Consider the following 16,789-nt stretch of genomic DNA (forward strand, 5'->3'; position numbering starts at 1 on the left):
TTCCCAGCTGGAGGACCCTAGACGAATAGCGCTAGTCCTTGGCGATCTCGCTTCCAGGTAAGTAGTGTGCAGCACAAGACGGCTCGTAGGCGACTGACGGCCAGTCGGTAAGCCGGAAACGGGTCCACCCCGCCACGCGGACCAACCGAATGTCAAATGGCTGACATTCAAAAGGGACGAGCCCCGCTTGACCCGTGCTCCTCAAGTCAAAGTGAAGAAATTCAATGAAGCGCGGGTAAAGGGCGAGAGTCATTATGGGGTATTGTGTGTAGGTTGTTGAGGGGGGAAAAAAACGATTGAATCCATTTTAAAATAAGGCTGTAAGGTAACGAAATGTGGGAAAAGTCAAGGGTTCTGAATACTTTCCGAATGCACTGTACCACAGCTAAGGGCTGTATCCAGGCACTTTGCTTTGCGGAGCTTTACTTTTGTCCAATTTTTGCTAACTGATTATTTTTATTCAGGGAACATTTATGAAGAGATGCACCTGCTATTCTCCTCCTGTCTTGCCTATTTATATAATTTGAATGACAAAGACACAATATGTGTCCATTTATCTCACTGCTATCTATGGTCTCAGGAAGAAGACTATTTAGAGGGGGCTCTTCTTACTCAAACATGAACATTTAGGGATCTCTCATATAAACCATTGCATTTGTATTTGTGGATGTTTATAGCCTACTGTTAGTGGGTTGAGCACTCACAACATAATATTCCCTTACTCCATAGCCTAGGCAGCTATGCTATATTTTAAGAAACGCGCTCATGTGTGTTGATCGGCAGACCTAGACCATTGCTGTTTGCATTGTAGGGAGGGGAAGTCGATACCTCACTGTCCATGACAACTTGCCATTCATCTGCGGCTCACACACACACATGCACGCACGTACACTAGACGCATACACGCCAACACGCACGCACACATCCAGAGTGGAGTTCCTCGAACCGCATCCGGCTAATCTCCACTGGAGGGCGAGTGGTACAAGAGGAGCGGGTTTATTGGAAGGGAGGGATAAAGAGAGACAAGGGAAGAGGGAGAGAGAGAGAGTGTGTGTGTGTGAGAGGGACAGAGAGAGGGCGGGAGATACAGCAGCTGGAAGCAAGAGAGAAAATCCCAGCCCAGCCTCTGCAAGCATCATTTTTCACATCGGATTTAATCCGTTCTCGTCGACCACCAATTCACGTAAGGGTATATACATGTTTCTGTCTTTTTGCCTCAAATTGCCTGCAAAGTGGGACATTAGAGATGTGTTGCTGAGCACCACAGCTGTATGGTTCATTTCTGTGGGTGTCTCTAGGTTCGGAGAGAGAGAACATGATCTTGTTCATATTGGTGGTTGAAAAGCCGTGAGACTCTTCAACTCCCATCTCTAGCAGAGAGTCTGCAAGCGAATTTTCTCACCACCCGATAGGAACGCCGCTGCAACATTGCAGAAACAGGGGCAAATCATGTGCGTTCTTTTTTGGGGTTTGATGCAAAAAAATCTAATAATTATAGCTCGTGTACATGCGCGTACAACACGTGCATGGCTGTCACATTCATACATCGCGTTCGTTTTTTTTCCTTCGTTTTTTCTGAAACGGAACGGTGGTCGGATATGGCGTGCAAACGTTAGCCGTCTAGCCATGCAGCTGTTTTTCACCGTCCAAAACTTGACAAATCGACGTTTCCTTCGCCAAGCTAGCGGCCAGCTAGCTGCTAACGTTAGCTGACGGGACAGACAGTACCAGGGATATCAAGCTTGCTTGCCCATAAAAGTATACAGGCGCGCTGCTGGCGTGAGACAGATGCACTTGCTATAGCTACTGTTAGATGTTACGTAGCTAAGCCCTTCTACATGATTTGGGTTTCGAAAAAAAACATGGCAGCTGCTAGCTATGAACAAACATACGATTTATTGAACAATAGCTTGCTCAATTTTTTATTTTTTTTTACATGTAGGGTGGAAATGGCTAGATCACAACTCGGGCTAACGATGTCTGCTTATGTTAGACGGCTAACGCTAGCTTGCTAACGTCAGCGATTGTTGTGATGTTTTTTTTAAGGGCTGTGTGAGCGGTGTAAAATGGTTTTGCCGTGCGTCGTTCCGCGTCGTCCGTCGCATGCAAGAGGGGAAGAAAATGTAGAAATAACGGCCAGCCAATTACTTCTCTTGAGCTATCGTGGCTGATATCTGTAAGAACTAGCAGACAGCGAAATGCATCAGTCCGTTTTCCCATATGTTGCACATTTGCTTTTTTTTTTATATGATTGAGAAAGACTACTTGCATTTGACAAATGAACAGTTACTCTGTATGTTGACGCTAGGGAGGAAAAAGGTGTATACAAGGATACCTTTTTTTTTGGCCTCAAGGGAATTACGGACACACACCTGTGCGCGGAACCGCCACCTGTTCGCGTGCACGCGCGGGGCCATTGTCCTGTATGTGCGTGTGGTCATTGACAGGGAACAACAAGTGTTTGAGACACTTTTTACCCAAAAAATTATACAATCTCTGCGTTTGAGGTTGGCGTTTAGCTGATGTGGGCGAATAGAGACACTTTGGCCACTTCCACCGAGACATTAACCCTAGAATGGTCGAATTGACCTTGCATAGAGAATATGTTGCTGTTGGTCACTAGAATGAATGAAGTAATAAACTGTCAGATGAAGAAAGTTAGAAAGCGCATTCCGTATGTTTATGTGTCACATGCTTGTCGTTAGACAGATAGGATCTGAGGGGTTTATAATCGCTAAAGAAAACATTCATTTACCACAATAATAATGTACTGTAAAACGACGGTAACAATAATAGCTACTTAATGCAATGTCTTTAGGTCTCTAACTGATCTCTGTTGAAGAGTTTATGTCTGTCTGTGTGACTGCGTGTGTTGAGTTCAGTAGCTCCTGCCACTGTATGTCTGCTGTGTGAGAACCCTACGCAGGTCAGTGTTGACAGTGCCATAAGCACTTTTATGGTGATTACAGAGACAAACATTGCCCTACCTTTCCTCCCTCCCTCCCTCGCACAAAATCAATTACCTTACCTGCATGGCATAGAAGCTACAATGTAGCCAAACACTGATTCTGATGAGGAGAGATGGGTTAAGAAGCTTAGTGTGTGGGTGTTTTATTCGGACCAGAAGGTATGGTAATTGTTTGAGGGGGAAGCTTATGCTAAATACAGATTGAGGATGTTTGTTCGTTCATTGGCCGATACTCCGATGGTGATTGTGTAAAACATGGCTGCTGCATATTTAACAGGTTGTGGGCCCTGTTACCGAAAAGGTGATATAAGGCGTTTATTACACGATGCAGTGATTCCGTAATGAATGTTGACTGTGCTGTGTTAATGGAATGACTGATGCTGCATTGTGAATCAGGTTGCTGTGTGTGTGTGTTTCTCGACCAACACGAGTCCCAGGGAATGGACACCAGTTTAGGCAGCTAAAATCGCTAGTTTTAATCGTTAATCTTCAAGGCGGAAATGGTAGTTGCCTGACAGTCGCCGGCTGACAGTAGCTTGCTGCTGGTCCCTGGCTCCGAAAAGATTGAGAAACACCGGACGAAGGAAAGTGATGTGGGGGGAAAAAAAGGCCCAAAATAGCTTTATTCTAGAGTTAAAGACACAAGTGTCAAGTTCAGGTGTGCTGTAAAACTGGAAATGAAGATTGGCATGGATTTAAAAGCAGTACTATTACTGATCAGAGTCCCACAAATGACATGTAGCCAAACAGGCAAAATTAACAGATAGGATTCCTATGAATCACAACGTTTACCCTGCCGCCTGCAAAAATAGAAGGATACGGCTCCTTCTGTGTGGCTCTTAGTGGTAGAGGACACACACACAAACACTGCGTTTAGAGGACAGATGATGGAGAGGCATGTCTATGGAGAACCTAATTCTCCTGTCCTCCTATGTCCATTTTCCGGGTTGTAGACTGTTGAATTTTTTTTGCTGTATCACAAGCTTAAAGACTACATTCAGGTGCAGCAAACTGGGTGAACATTTGCGGTCATTTCATTTCTATTTATTAATCCAGCAGCAGCTCCGGGGGCTTTGTATGCATTTGTGGATATGGTTGTTAATGCTATGTCTGTTGTTAGTTTTAAATGTAATTTATAAATAGCTAAGATAGTCGGCATCCAGTATCCTCAGTCCAGTTATTTTTGTATGAGCTAGGTCTACTATGGGTGACAAAAATGCAGCCATGTCCAAGTTAAAATAGTCAAAAGATGAATTGCATACTTCTTCCCTTCAGTATTGACTATCAGTAAATAAAAGTACAGTTGAAGTCGGAAGTTTATATACACTTAGGTTGGAGTCATTAAAACTTGTTTTTCAACCACTCCACAAATTTCTTGTTAACAAACTATAGTTTTGGCAAGTCGGTTAGGACATCTACTTTGTGCATGACACAAGTAATTTTTCCAACAATTGTTTACAGACAGATTATTTCACTTAATTCACTGTATCGCAATTCCAGTGGGTCGGAAGTTCACATACACTAAGTTGACTGTGCCTTTAAACAGCTTGGAAAATTCCATAAAATTATGTCATGGCTTTAGAAGCTTATGATAGGCTAATTGACATAATTTGAGTCAATTGGAGGTGTACCTGTGGATGTATTTCAAGGCCTACCTTCAGACTCAGTGCCTCTTTGCTTGACATCATGGGAAAATGAAAAGAAATCAGCCAAGACCTCAGAAAAAAAATTGTCGAACTCCACAAATTTAGTTCATCCTTGGGAGCAATTTCCAAACGCCTGAAGGTACCACGTTCATCTGTACAAACAATAGTACGCAAGTATAAACACCATGGGACCACGTAGCGTCATACCGCTCAGGAAGGAGACACGTTCTGTACTTTGGTTTTGAAAAGTGCAAATCAATCCCAGAACAACAGCAAAGGACCTTGTGAAGAAACAGGTACAAAGGTATCTATATCCACAGTAAAACGAGTCCTATATCGACATAACCTGAAAGGCCGCTCAGCAAGGAAAAAGTCACTGCTCCAAAACTGCCATTAAAAAAGCCAGACTACGGTTTGCAACTGCACATGGGGAAAAAGATCGTACTTTTTGGAGAAATGTCCTCTGGTCTGATGAAATAAAAATAGAACTGTTTGGCCATAACGACCATCGTTATGTTTGGAGGAAAAAGGGGGAGGCTTGCAAGCCGAAGACCACCATCCCAACCGTGAAGCACAGGGGTGGCAGCATCATGTTGTGGGTGTGCTTTGCTGCAGGAGGGACTGGTGGACTTCTCAAAATAGATGGCATCATGAGGGAGGAAAATTATGTGGATATATTGAAGCAACATCAAGACATCAGTCAGGAAGTTGAAGCTTGGTCGCAAATGGGTCTTCCAACTGGGCAATGACCCCAAGCATACTTCCAAAGTTGTGGCAAAATGGCTTAAGGACAACAAAGTCAAGGTATTGGAGTGGCCATCACAAAGCCCTGATTTCAATCCTATAGAACATTTGTGGGCAGAACTGAAAAAGCTTGTGCGAGCAAGGAGGCCTACAAACCTGACTCAGTTACTCCAGCTCTGTCAGGAGGAATGGGCCAAAATTCACCCAACTTATTGTGGGAAGCTTGTGGAAGGTTACCTGAAATGTTTGACCCAAGTTAAACAATTTAAAGACAATGCTACCAATACTAATTGAGTGTATGTAAACTTCTGACCCACTGGGAATGTGATGAAAGAAATAAAAGCTGAAATAAATCTCTACTATTATTCTGAAATTTCACATTCTTAAAATAAAGTGGTGATCATAACTGACCTAAGACGGGGAATTTTTACTAGGATTAATTGTCAGGAATTGTGAAAAATATATTTGGCTAAGGTGTATGAAAAACTTCCGACTTCAACTGTGTTTTATGTGTGAGGATGTTGAGTGTTGCTATAATGTGGATGTTGGCTGGTATTCAGGCCTGCTGCATGCTGCTGTCTCCTAGCTCTATTGGTCTGCCAGTGGAGATTTATATCAGAAAACACACGCACACTCACACAGGCCAAGGTTTGTTGTGTTTGGAGATGTTGGTAGTGGTATCATGGTCATGCCCGCTTCATACTGTAAGTGATACTTGTGTTTGTTTGTGTTTGGGTCTTCCTTCGTGGGGTTGTTTGTTTTGATACTGGTGAGGTAACCAACATTATATTGCTGAACATTTAGGTAAACCAAGTGGGACTCGAACCAGCAACCTTGCATCTGTCAGTCCAACACCTGATCATCTGGTGGAGTTGCAATGGGACAGATGACAGCTCCTGACTTCAGTTGACCTGTGGTTGCCCCCTTGAACACCAGGGTCAGGGAAACAGTGGGGTGAAATATATTTGTAGACAGAAAATACTGTGCAGAATTCAGAATGGCCAAAATTGGAGACGAAAGAAATCAGCTTCTACCTAGGACACATACATAGTCTCTCTCTCTCTCTCGTTCTCTTTTCACACACGGTTTCCTGACCACATCACCCAGCATTCTTTCACCTCCATCTGAGGGGAGGCATGCTGAAACCTTGGCGTGCCTTTTCTCAGCGCTGTCTGCTCTAGGTCAGCCATCTGACTCCATATTGCCATTTCCATCCGTTGTTTTGACTGAGGTATCATGTTTTCCTCCCGTCCGCTCCTCTCGTCCTCTTCTCAGCCATGTTGCAGTGATCCATCTATCAACAAAAATGGACCTGCTGTGTAAGGTCTGGGAAAGACTGTGTAGCCCAGCACACACTCACACACATACATACATACTGTATATACACACACACACACACACTGAACATCAGTCGATGTAATAAAGAACAGCTCCATTGTTTGTTTGAACACATTATGAGTCACATCGTTCAGCTTTATTGTTATAGCGAGACATTGGACATGCCAGCCCTCTCTTCCCAAGCCTCCATGGTGGTGTGTGTGTGTGCGCGCCTGTGTCTGTCTCCAGTCCGTCTGCGAGGTTCATGTCCATAGTTTTAAGCATTTACTGGTTTCAGGGAAGGATCCTAATCTCCAGAGCTTTTAGCCACTGACTCGTTATTACATTTTTCCCTTCTCTGACCTCACAGGCCAAGATATGAGTTTCACCCGCTGAAGTTACTTCATGCTGAATTGGTAAGTTGAAGACTTATTTTCGACCTAATACCTGTTGGTGTTGTCGGTGAAACCAATGGTTGTTTGTTACACTTAGTCATTGTGGTTGTCTTTCTAGATCTCGCTCTGCCCTTGCGTATTAAACACACGTAATGTTAGATGACGCCTTTTTGTGCAAGGGCCGTTTTTTTTGGTTAATAGAAATGTTGCCCTGAATGACAGAGATACGTGTCCTATGTAATCTATAGTCTACATGTATGAGAAGGTGATATTGTCTTCTCGGTACTGTTGAATATGGGAGGAGAGGAAACAGACTATGGGTAAACAATAGGGGTGTGCCGAGTAGTCGGACAAAACGAGTATCATAACGGATATGGGCAATTTTCTGGATGCCATTATGATCCAAGTCTTTTTTTTTTGTTGGTAATTATCCGCGATTGGAAAAAAGTAATTTTCGGGTGCCAGGAAGCATCTTTCTCATGTCATTCAGTCACAGAGTTACTAAACCATAATGCACTGTCTTTTAGTCAAGTCATGTGCAAGGTTTTACGTGGTCTGAATAACTCAACTGGCTAGTTTGCCTGGCTGTAAAGAGAAGGGCTGGCTATACGTTGATCCTGCTGCTCTGATTGGATAGAGTGAAGCGGTACTTCTCTGTCCACTTCTCTTCATAATTTCACCCAATCACCTTTCCTCGCGTGTTTTCGGTCTGATCATTTAGATTGCTGCAGCTTTCTATTGTGATAAATCATATGGCGAGGACGTTTGCTATCGATGTGTATAATATCTAACAAGCGGGCCAAGGGTAGGGCAAAATAATGAAACGCTGATGGGCGTTCTGACTGAATGACAGCAAACTTGAGGACACACACACACACACACACACACACCTCTCCGTGCACTGCTCTTTAATCTGCAGCTTTTTTGCAGTGAGTATGTGCAGCGAGGTATTTTGCCAACATTTATTTAGGCATATTAAAACACTTCAATTCTTTTTTAATCACGAGTCTCATCTTATCCGACTATTAAGATGTCAACTTACGGATACGATTGCGAATACAAGTGTGGCCATGTCGGCACACTCCTAGGAAACAACATTATACAGTAGCCATTGTAGACCAGATGTTCTGTGAACATACTATCTCCAGCTTCCTACTTTTTAAAAGGGAAATGTTCCGTTTTTTTTTTTTTTTATAGGAAATTGATATCAGGGTTTGTTCCTATTTTTAACTGTGAGTTGACATTCGTTCACTACCTTAGCTTGGTGCAGTCTTCTGCATTCACCAGAGATTCAGGCCACATTTCAGACAAACACTAAACATGCTGTGCATTCGGGAAGTATTCTGACCCCTTGACTTTTTCCACATTTTGTTACATTTAATCAATTTCAGAATAAAGTATTTTTTTCCCTCATCAATCTACACACAATACCCCATAATGACAAAGCAAATTTTGACATAAATATTCAGACCCTTTACTCAGTACTTTGTTGAAGCACCTTTGGCAGCGATTACAGCCTCAAGTCTTCTTGGGTATGACGCTACAAGCTTGGCACACCTGTATTTGGGGAGTTTCTCCCATTCTTCTCTGCAGATCCTCTCAAGCTCTGTCAGGTTGGATGGGGAGCGTCGCTGCACAGCTTTTTTTCAGGTCTCTTATTTACAATGACAGCCTACCCCGGCCAAACCCTCCCCTAACCCGGACGACGCTGAGCCAATTGTGCGCCGCCCTATGGGACTCCCGATCACGGCCGGTTGTGATACAGCCTGGGATCGAACCAGGCTCTGTAGTGATGCCTCTAGCACCGCGATGCAGTGCCTTATACCGCTGCGCCACTCGGAAGCCCTTGGCGGTGCACAATTGGCCCAGCGTCGTCCGGGTTAGGGAGGGGTTTGGCCTATTGAGATGGTATGATTCAAGAAATACGTTTTAGGTACGTTTAAAGTGGCAATGTGCAACTTTTTAGGCGACCCAATGAAATTCACATAGAAATGTTCTATGTGCGCTATTTCTATGCTTTCCGATTGTAAATTTAGTTTTTGCGTCTTGTACACCAGCTTCAAACAGCTAAAACAACAATATTTTTGGTTATGGAAAATATATTTCACAGCAGTTTAGATGGTACATGATTCTCTACACTATACTATACATTTTTTTTAGGCAAACTATTAAGAGTTTTAGCAACCAGGAAACGGCAGAGCGATTTCTACATAATGTAACTTTAATCGAACATGTCTAAGCAGGACTGATGATGTGCAACACTTATACCAGTGATTGGCACGAAGTTTGGGTAGACAATTAGGCATTGTTGCTATAATTTTACAGTCGAAATAGGGCTCCAGAATGTGATATTTATTTTACTCAACAGAGATGAATTTGCTTACATCCTTTTTTGTGTACAAATATCTATCGGCTAATTGCCTTGGGGCTAATTCACCATCTGAGGAAGTGGCATATCAAAACCCATTAGCTAGATCGCTAAATCTAATTTCCTGATTGTTCGTCGTGTAACTTATTCATCTAACAGTAAATGTATTGTCCTAAAATGCTTTGCAGCATAGGACGGCGCCTCTATAAAGGCCTATGCGATCACCTCGAATGCCAGTTTTGCGTATCCCACTCTCCATAAACTATGTCTCTGAGATACTTTGGTGTTAAAACGGTAAATATTGAGAGTTGGGGAAATAAATGTCATACCTACAGAAAGCTGAGACCCTCCTCTCTCCAAAATTTGCGCTCGCCAAACATCCACCTCTCCACTGCAGGCTGACTAGTCTACCAGCTCACGTTTGTTGCCTATGCTTTGAGTTGAGTAAAACAGGGCAACGGGTCATGAGATATGCCACTGAAGATTTTAAGCACGGGCCCGCCATAGACTATAATTGCAGCTGAGACTGTACCTTCTGTAGGCCTACCGTGGATTGCTGCATGTTGCATAGAATAGTATTAGCCAGCTATTGTGACGCATAATTGCCATGGTAATTTGGGAAGGTCTAGTCAATGAGCATTATGGGTAATGTAGTCAATTTACGGAATATAAAGTGGACAGACGGATGTAAGACGATGACACGCTTTTCTTTTGCCTAAAATTCAAGAAAATTGTTGCAAAATTGTAGGAGGATATCCTCCCGCACCTGAGAGCTTTACATTATTATAATATAGATGGGTCATTTATCTGAGTTTGTTTGAATTCCGGCCTCAGCCGATGAGACACGGAGAGAGCTGGAAGTTACTGAGAATCTACTGCTGCGTTGAATGTTGGGTTGAATGATGGATGTGTAGGTCTAATCTCTATTAGAGTTTCCCACGTGTGAATGACGTGAAATGCACTCAGAACATTCTCCATCATCACTCAGTGATAAGCAGCCTGTGTGACTGCCAGAGTTGTTGCCTGTGTGTGTGTGTTTCTTTTATACAGTCGCACACTTTATTGATCCTGAAAGGCTGTGTGACATAATTATGGAGTGTGTGTGTGTGTGTGTGTGTGTGTGAGAATGAAGTGGGCTACTGTGGGGTTACGACCGGAACACACCCTGTCACTCAGCAGCAGAGAGGAATCATACTGTGTGTGTGTGTGTGTCCAGAGGGAGAATGGAAAGAGAGAGAGAATAGAGAACATCCGATCCTCCACAAGCAAAAGGAGAGAGGGAGAAAGTGGGGAAAAAAGATGGCGTTGGGAGGAAAGACGTCTCTGTCCCTCCAACAGATGTCTGTCTGGTGTTAGCACGTATTGACAAGTCAATATCGCTCCTTTTAAATCAAATATTTGTCCAAATGATCTTGTCGCCTCAACATCAGGTAACATCCCCTTAGCTGTGAAATTACCTCAGGTTGGAGGACAGACGCACACGCATCTCGCTGCTCACATTGCTTCTCCACCCGTGCCTCAATCCACTGTGGGGTTCTGTACATGTGAACGCAATTTGCACTTCCAATTAAACTGACGACCTTCGTTCCAGAATGCAGAACGTGTCTCCTCTCCTCTCCTGTGTGTCCTCTCCAGGATAGCTATTATTACCCTCAGTGTTATGACACTGACACACTGAGAATGTTACAAAACACTGTAACACGTCACACAGTTTACTGTAGTACAGCTTAACATAACATAACATAACATAACACACACAAACACACAGCTCCTTATGATTCCAAGGTAATGCCCAATGACTATGTGACAGACAGGCTCGATTCGGTCTTATGTAGCAACATTTTAAATTGTTTTTTTTACATTGGATAAAAGTAGAGACTCGGAGCTAGAAAATGGTATCGTACACTACAGTTGAGGAACAATGTGAAAGTAATTCTGCTTTGAAAGTTGATAAACTTGTAACTCCACTTTTGAGAAAATGGCCCTTGAATGTTTTGGTACACCTACTGGAGAGCTCTTCTTTGTCTACACCCATTCAGCATCGTTCACACCCTCTGAAGCCTGAGCCCCACCCATCTCTTTAAGGATTCACATGCATGACATCAGTAGCCTGGTGGTCCAAAATAGCTTAACAAACTATAGTTTTGACAAGTCGGTTAGGACATCTACTTTGTGCATGACACACGTAATTATTCCAAGAATTGTTTACATACAGATTATTTCACTTATAATTCACTGTATCACAATTTCAGTGAGTCAGAAGTTTACATACACTAAGTTGACTGTGCCTTTAAACAGCTTGGAAAATTCCAGAAAATGATGTCATGGCTTTAGAAGCTTCTGATAGGCTAATTGACATCATTTGAGTCAATTGGAGGTGTACCTGTGGATGTATTTCAAGGCCTAACTTCAAACTCAGTGCCTCTGCTTGACATCATGGGAAACTCAAAAGAAATCAGCCAAGACCTCAGAAAAAAGATTGTAGACCTCCACAAGTTTGGTTCATCCTTGGGAGCAATTTCCAAATGCCTGAAGGTACCACGTTCATCTGTACAAACAATAGTACGCAAGTATAAACACCATGGGACCACGCAGCCGTCATACCGCTCAGGAAGGAGACGCATTCTGTTTCCTAGAGATGTACTTTACTTTGGTGCGAAAAGTGCAACTCAATCCCAGAACAATAGCAAAGGACCTTGTGAAGATGCTGGAGGAAACAGGTACAAAAGTATCTATATCCACAGTAAAACAAGTCCTATATCGACATAACCTGAAAGGCCGCTCAGCAAGGAAGAAGCCACTGCTCCAAAACCGCCATTAAAAAAAGCCAGACTACAGTTTGCAACTGCACATGAGGACAACGATCATACTTTTTGGAAAAATGTCCTCTGGTCTGATGAAACAAAAATAGATCCTTTTGGCCATAATGACCATCGTTATGTTTGGAGGAAAAAGGGGGAGGCTTGCAAGCCGAAGAACACCTTCCCAACCGTGAAGCATAGGGCTGGCAGCATCATGTTGTGGGGGTGCTTTGCTGCAGGAGGGACTGGTGCATTTCACAAAATAGATGGCATCATGAGGATGGAAAATTTATGTGGATATATTGAAGCAACATCTCAAGACATCAGTCAGGAAGTTAAAGCTTGGTAGCAAATGGGTCTTCCAAATTGACAATGACCCCAAGCATACTTCCAAAGTTGTGGCAAAATGGCTTAAGGACAACAAAGTCAAGGTATTGGAGTGGCCATCACAAAGCCCTGATTTCAATCCTATAGAACATTTGTGGGCAGAACTGAAAAAGCGTGTGCGAGCAAGGAGGCCTACAAACCTGACTCAGTTACACCAGCTCTGTCAGGAGGAATGGGCCAAAATTCACCCAACCTATTGTGGGAAGCTTGTGGAAGGCTACCTGACACGTTTGACCCAAGTTGAACAATTTAAAGGCAATGCTACGAAATACTAATTGAGTGTATGTAAACTCCTGACCCACTGTGAATGTGATGAAAGAAATAAAAGCTGAAATAAATCATTCTCTCTGCTATTATTCTGACATTTCACATTCTTAAAATAAAGTAGTGATCCTAACTGACCTTAACAGGGCATTTTTACTAGGATTAAATGTCAGGAATTGTGAAAAACTGAGTTTAAATGAATTTGGCTAAGGTGTATGTTAACTTCCGACTTCAACTGTAGATTTCTCCGAAAGAGTTGTAAGGTGGGCAGAGACAGAGGAAGAGAGGGAAAAAAGGGAAAGAGTGAGGCACCCATCTTAAAGAATAGAAGCATTGTGGAAGAGGAATGTCTGGGAAGAAGATAGACGTGAATAGGAATGGCGTAGAGGAGAGAGGAAAATAGAGGAGAGGAGAACAGGGTGTTTCCAGATTTTATGAATTAGGCCCCCCCCCAAAAGTGTTAAAAAGCTGATTTTGTGTGTTTGAATGGTGTTAGTGTATCCCAACAATTTAGAATATTGTGGGCATGTACTGGTCAATAAAAATATGAATTACAAATAAACAGCTGATTAGCCAGCTCAGTCATTGAGGCATAGACTTCTCAGCCAAAAACATTTTTAAAAACGGTTTGAAATACAAGAATGAGGTGATATTTTTGTTGTTGTTGTGTTTTTTCTTAAATGTATGCTTTAGCCAGAAATACGAGTATAGGATGAGTCAACAACATTATTTGGGTATGAGTTAATATTCTGCTAACTTTTAAAAAGTCTGATTTTCACTGGACAGTTACTTTGAAACCAGATTTCCCTCTTTGTCTGAATGCTGCTCTAACACATGACTGGCTGCCCAGATCAGATGACTAGATAAACTGGAGGAATTCAGCCTCTTCCTTTTCCCTCTTTCACCAGGGCTTCTCTCATTCTAAGGAGAGAGGGGGGGGGAGAGAGAGTGGGGGCTGTGGTTGGCTGCTTCAGAAGACACATGGCCACTAGGGAAGGGCATTTTAAGTAATTGCGCTATTCAAATAAATCATGCATTTTTTTCCGGTATCCGGACAGTGGAAATGCATGTTCTTCAGCACTTTCAAGCTGCGTAGCCTGTGCGACTCGGGAGAGGCCATCCTCCCTGCTTGTTGCTGCTACAGGGCGTGGAGGGGGAGTGGCGGGGGCGGCGTCTGTGAAACAGGATGGGGAGAGAGAGATTGTAGCCATAGGACAGAGTGGGGTGAGTTTAGCAATTCTTTACATTCAGCATCACTACATCAAGGGAAATATTATATTCTTTCTAACAAAGATATGTAGATATATTTCAGGATGTTGTGTATCCATGGAATTAATCAGAATTTAAGTAAACATGACAGTTTTGAAAACATAGCTTGTCCCCCCCCAAAAAAGTAGCCTCTTGGCACAACTTACCCCGGGTATGGGGTAAGTTAAGCAAAGTGACAGAGTAAGTTGAGCCACCTTGGGGTAAGTGGGTGGTGGTGTCCTGTGACAGTGGGTGATGGTAGGTCAAAGTTTAATTCATGGAATGGGGTTGTGGTGTATTGTGTCTTTTAAATGTATGTCTACATTCAGAAATAGATCTCTCTGTTCAATATCACTTCCCCTTCTATTTCTTGACCAGTTTAAGACTTTGTGTGCATCTGCTATTCTATCATAGCATCTTTCACACAATTACACGTTTAAAAAAAAATGTTTTTGTCAATGTACCTCTTCAGTGTCATTCTGTTTAATTGTTCATCCTTTGCTGCTGCTCCAATGGACTTCCCTGCTCTCACTTCATTGGCTACTTTTTTAAGAACCTCAAGGGGGTCTAGACCGCCGCTTGTTTTATGTTTGTATACAGGGGGCATGATGATGTCTGCTCTGTAACAATAAAATGCACGATCTTGACATATTGCAAAAATACTATGCATATTATGCATAAAACGGACAAAATGTAATCATAATTTGTATTGGGTATAGTGGCCATTGTCTCAAGTTACCCCAAGGCAAACATTTAGACGATATTAACCCACACAGCTACTTTCAAGTGCAAGGATGCACTTTCATGCTAGGTTTAGGACCTCATATTGTAGCTTCTAGAGATCCCAACTGATGTACAATGCAATCTTAAAACGATCTACATTGGTTGAGATACAAGCATCGTGAAACCTCTTAACGCATTAAATTCATTTGACTTTGTGAAAATCTGTTTCTTGGAACTAACTTGCTTACCACTTCCTCCATGTGGTTTTGTCCTTCACAGACTCCATGAAATGATGACCTCTTAATAAATATTTGGTCAAATAATTGATTCTGTGTATGGTTTCCTAGAAACAAGGGGAGGCTCAACTAACCCTTTGGCTCATTTACCCCACTCTCCCATACTGACTCTCGCTAGTTAGACAAACTTGTACATGCTATCGGTTATCTATCATATCTTCTGCTAGTGCCTGTATTTACTGCATCAAAACGATGTAAATATAAGATATACTTTATTAGTCCACGCGAGATGGACATTTTGTCTTCTGCTTTTATGTGGTTTTCCACCACAAAAAGTCCAGAAAATGGCCAAAAAGAGTGGAACCAGCTCACCTGCTTTTACACTATGATTTGACTATTAGATCTTCAGTGTTTCGTTTGAAAAACAAGAGCTCCGTTCATGTAACAGGGTTGACCTTAAAATGAGGGACAGATGTAAATGAATCTCTCATCACATTAAGTAAATAATAATCTTCAGAATTGACTTTGTCAAGGCAACAAAATAACTGGGGCTTTATAATGATGAAATGTTTGGGTTAAGGGTGTTAATATCTTCCTAGAAGTCACAGCGGGTGCACAGAGACTTTTGGCACTTTAGCAAGTCTTTATTCATTTTGAACATCAGATTGATTGAATTCGGCCCCAATTCTGATCATTTTTTTTCTTCTTCTCACTAATTGATCGTTTCAATCAGATCTGCTCTGAAAAGATCTGCTCTGATTGGTCAAAAGACCAATTAGTGGAACAAATGAGGAATTGGGCCACCTGTGTGAACGCAGCCCATGTGGTCTATATTAAAAGGCACTTTGTTTAATATAACAAGCTTTTTTTAATTTAAATTCAATATTGGTGCACAATTTCGACTTGAAATATCAAAGGGATGCAAAAGGCCCTCATTAGTTGGATCGATCCATTAGTATATGATACCTTGTGTAATGGAAATGTTCTATAAGACTGATACACAAACAAACAGAACATGGAAACATAAAAAAAGCTCTGTTTGTCATTGTGGCCCTTAGTCTCGATTTAGTATAATGTTAGACCGGAACCAAAGCCAGACATATGCCAAAGGTTTCCCGTTTTTATTTACGTGCTACTGCGGCTTTTCATTTACGTGCACTAGGGCTACTTGAAACATGACATCGATATCATGAGAAATTATACGATTAATACACAGCGTTTACCAACATGCCATGAGAACTTAAATTGAATTGAGGGCATAGTAAATCTTACCTTGACATGCAGTATTTGACAAGGAGAATACGCTGTTTTAAAAAAAAAATCAGACTAGATGAATGATAAGGCAGAGCAGTAACAAGCCCAGCCTTATTAGAGACCCTCAGGAGCCCACCTAATGGAGGGGATGACACACACACTAACACGCAGACAGCAGCACAATTAGAGTGCCAGACACACACACCACACACATTGCTCACAAATACAGTACACGGCAGTGTTTTCAGACCGGGAGGTACGCACACATGCTGAGTAACACATTGGCAGCAGTGCAATTACAGAGGAGGAAGTTGTTTACTAGTAAAGGTAACCATGGACCCCCTTATTCTTCCCTACAACACACACACGCAAACATTCACCCACACACTGATTTACACAATGTATTTCCAAGCATTGGAACCACCCCCATGCAAATTA

General features: G+C 42.3%; 1 protein-coding gene across 6 annotated transcripts in view; it reads left to right on the forward strand.

Annotated features, from left to right (window-relative positions):
• The first annotated feature begins 1,033 nt into the window (after positions 1-1,033).
• The window catches only part of LOC115174483 (1-phosphatidylinositol 4,5-bisphosphate phosphodiesterase beta-4), a 135,134-nt gene continuing 119,378 nt past the window's right edge, over positions 1,034-16,789 (forward strand). For 4 of the 6 annotated variants that reach the window (XM_029733039.1, XM_029733047.1, XM_029733046.1 and 1 more), the window contains exons 1-2: positions 1,034-1,183; positions 7,046-7,091. The gene's annotated coding sequence lies outside the window, so the exon portion shown is untranslated. Of the gene's footprint in view, positions 1,190-7,045; positions 7,092-16,789 lie in introns of all 6 variants that reach the window. The other 2 variants (XM_029733040.1, XM_029733042.1) reach the window with 2 other exon arrangements.

This window comes from Salmo trutta, chromosome 35 (genome assembly GCF_901001165.1).
Source record: "Salmo trutta chromosome 35, fSalTru1.1, whole genome shotgun sequence".
Taxonomy (NCBI): domain Eukaryota; kingdom Metazoa; phylum Chordata; class Actinopteri; order Salmoniformes; family Salmonidae; genus Salmo; species Salmo trutta.